Below are 3,679 nucleotides of genomic sequence, written 5' to 3'. Positions count from 1 at the left end.
ATATATATATATATAAAATGAAGAAACATTAGTAAGCAGTGCTGGTGATAGTAAAAAGGAGTTAGTAAATATTAAGGGGAGGAATGAAGGGAATTCAAAATTATAGTGCAATTTAAAGAGGGGTACGGCGTAACAGTGTAAACCCAATTGCATTAACAAATGAGTTGAAACAAGCAGGCGAGTTGTGTTTTTACCTGAGTTTGTCTGTCAAGTTTGTCTTGAGCCCATGCCATCTCTGTTGCTGTAGGTACATTTGATTTCATAATGGAATTTTAAATGGTAAGCAACATGTTAATCAACATGTATATTCTTTCATCAGTAAGGTCCAGCCAACTACCAAAATGCCAAAGCAACTCGTTCTCAGTGTAAGATACATTTTGATGCTGCAACAGGAGCTAGATGGCTGAAAGACTAAAGTATCTCTGCTCCTGCAATTAAAATCAGGACTGTCATGATGTATTCATGTTAATTTTTCAAGAACTTTTGTAGCCATATGAAAAAAATAAACTTGTTTAATAAGTGAAGTTGGTAGTGCTGTGTTTGAATTTATTTGAATTAATCATCCTCTGTTGAGATCTTGGTAGATTTAATGACTTGTATTTGACATTGATTTCAGTGTTACTTTTAACACTATGTAGTGCAGATTATATAAACAGTAATATTCATTTTATTAAGCCATTTTGACTAACCCATGGAAGATGTTGACAAGATTGAAAGGGGGTCGCTCAGTTGGGTCCCGCATGGCTGTAGTGGTTGAGATGAGGCAAAATAAGTAACTTAATTAACTGGTCAAACATATAAAAATACAAACAGTACTTGCATTATAATACTGGCATAGATTCACATGCCATTTTAGAGGTATTTCTTGATTTAAAGGCTTTCACAGTACGGAAACTGCACTTTTAAAAGTTTTTAATGATCTCTTATTGATCACAGACTCTGGAGATTCTGCCATACTTACACTTTTTAAACCTCACAGCTGCATTTGACACCATAAATCATAACATTCTGATCTCTCGGCTTTAGAGTGGTTTAGGTCTTATCTGTCTAATAGAAAGTTTTCTGTCCACCTTGAAGAATTTATGTCTCTGTCAGCTCACCTTCCTTGTGGAGTCCCTCAGGGATCTATTTTTGGCACAATGTTGTTTTCCCTTTATGTGCTTCCACTAGAGTCTATTCTAAGGAAGTATGGCATTTTGTTTCATTGCTATGCAGACGACACACAACTTTATCTGCAATTGAAATTAAAAGATATCAGCTGTTTAAAATTATTGTTGGACTGCCTCAATGACATTAAAACTAGGATGGCTTTTTTTTTTTTTTTTCATTTTAATGAGAGTAAAACTGAAATTGTGGTGTTTGGCTTGAATGGTACCCATGTGACCCCTAACACAGGATTGGATTCTTTACTTCCTTACTTTAAATCCTCCATTAAAAATGCGAGCGTAATCTTGGATAGTGATTTTAAACATAACTAGATAAAAAAGTTTGTCAAGACAAACTTTAAGTTGGCTTGAGAAAGCCTGACCAGAAAGTTTGAAAAAGTTTGAAAAGTTTGACGGTCTGAAATAGTTTGAAGTTTAAAGTAGTTTTAAAGCTTAAAGCTTTAAATTTTGAAGGCAATACAGTCTGTCGGATAGATAGATGGATAGATAGATAGATAGATAGATGGAGGCTGGATTCGTAAAGGTGGAAATCGCGTTCGAAAAGGTGGAAAAGTGAGGAAAAAAAATTTTTTGCAAGTGTAATTCATGTTTTGTGAAACTGCAGAAAAATTAAGGTCAAAATAATACAGATTATGTTTATTTTGCGTTAGCATGAAGCTGCAGTTTCATAATACATGAATTAACGTTACACTTATGAAAAACAGTCAAATGCTGCAAATCTTTTTTTCGTGTACTTGAAACACAATTTCCATCTCTACAAATCTTCTCTTGCGTTTGCAAAATTAATTTAGGCTTGCAACCTTGTGTACACTTTTACAAATCTTACCTCGTGCATGCAAATCTTTTGGGCATCATTTTACCTTTATAGAACAGTATTAAAATGTTTCAAACATCCATTCATATTTGTGAATTTGCCGTGGTGTTTATCACAGTATCCTAGACTTAATTGGCAATCTATTTATAAAACACTCAACACTTATACATTTGATGTTAAATATTGATTGAAAATGTTTACGTTATACATGTTTTGTGTACTGCTTTTTTATTTAAATGTTCAGAGTACTTTTTTTGTCATACAAATGTTGTTAAACCTGCTAAGTTCTGTAACTTAATATACTATTGTGATGAAAATGTAAGTAATTATCATATGAGAATGTTGTACTGTCAGTAATATATAGCCTAGGCTGTGTCTGGTGTGTATGTGTGAAAAGCATCAAAACTGACATAACTGAGAATTATCTAATGACTTTAATTGAACCAAATATGAGAAATACAAAGTAAACAGCAGAACTATTGGAAACCAATTGAAAAACATTTACATATAAACAATCAAACCAATTAATCAATTAACTATATTATACAAGCATGAATGCAATAATCTTTTAATAATGGGGGGAAAAAACTACCCCCTTAACCTATTAAATTTTAACACAGAACTTTCTTTTTAAATTATATTCTTTGATGCTTAGCACCTGGTTGTTAATGTTTTATTTTCATTTTCAGTGGCAGCTGTTCCACAAGGTCCTCAATGTCTCCTGAATGCATTGTGTCTGGGACAACGTACTCCTCGTAATCCACCCCCAGAAGGTCAAAAATGACTGGTATTACTATATTTGTGAATACCAGTACACATACTGTTTTATGTAAAACTGAACCTGTTTTATTAGCATGACATGAGCATTAAAAATAATAATAGATAATAATAAAATATACAAAAACAAAAGGCAGATTTATAAGCAAGTTGTGTTGACTTATGTTACCAATATGGCAGATGTGTGTAGTGATGGGAGGGGCTCCAGTTTGAGAGAGACTTGATTTAAAGAAATAATATTATGCATTACATAGTGTACCTTTACAGTGGTGTGTGTGGAAGAATTGAATTGAATTCTTCCATTCTGTTTAGTGTTTGGGCGGAGGTGGGTCAGCTCAACAGTGTCTCCATTTAACAGCTCGATAAGAGCCTCATCTCGCCAAAGAGAAACTTCAACTGCTGTTGATTTGCAGTTTAACTTGAAGTCCAGGACGGGCACTTTACCGAACTGCACCTGCGCCATCCTCACCTCCTGCAACTACAAATCACATACCAGAGGTAACATTATTGGCGTTCTGTTACAGTACAGTACTCAAACATGCTCCCACCACAAAGCATGAAGGTTGCCCACATGTCTTTTATGCTATATTCTGCAGATTTATAATATCCCAAAAAGGATAGTTCAACCCAAAATGAATATTGTCATCATTTACTCACCCTCAAGTTGTTCCAAACTGTATGATTTTCTTTGCTCTTCTAAATCCGAAGGAAGATGTTTTTCTGTTGATGGATACAAATTCTGGCTTCCCAATACATTACAACAAGAGTGATGAGAGAGAGAAAAAAAACAATACGGGACAAACCAGTCACTCTTTAATCAATGCAAGTGCTGTATGCTGGAATAACTGTAATTTATGCCGTCATCACGTGTTGATAGCGCAGGTGAGACCTGAACAGCACACGTTGCTATCTGTGTTTAAAC

The 3,679-nt window shown here is 34.4% G+C and overlaps 1 pseudogene; it reads left to right on the top strand.

The window, feature by feature from the left end:
• The window catches only part of LOC107692085 (gastrula zinc finger protein XlCGF57.1-like), a 29,592-nt pseudogene that overhangs the window by 6,118 nt on the left and 19,795 nt on the right, over window positions 1-3,679 (top strand).

Source organism: Sinocyclocheilus anshuiensis, unplaced genomic scaffold (assembly GCF_001515605.1).
Source record: "Sinocyclocheilus anshuiensis isolate Anshui unplaced genomic scaffold, SAMN03320099.WGS_v1.1 scaffold998, whole genome shotgun sequence".
Taxonomy (NCBI): domain Eukaryota; kingdom Metazoa; phylum Chordata; class Actinopteri; order Cypriniformes; family Cyprinidae; genus Sinocyclocheilus; species Sinocyclocheilus anshuiensis.
The sequence above is the reverse complement of the archived record's forward strand: the minus strand, read 5'-3'. Positions and strand labels throughout refer to the sequence as shown.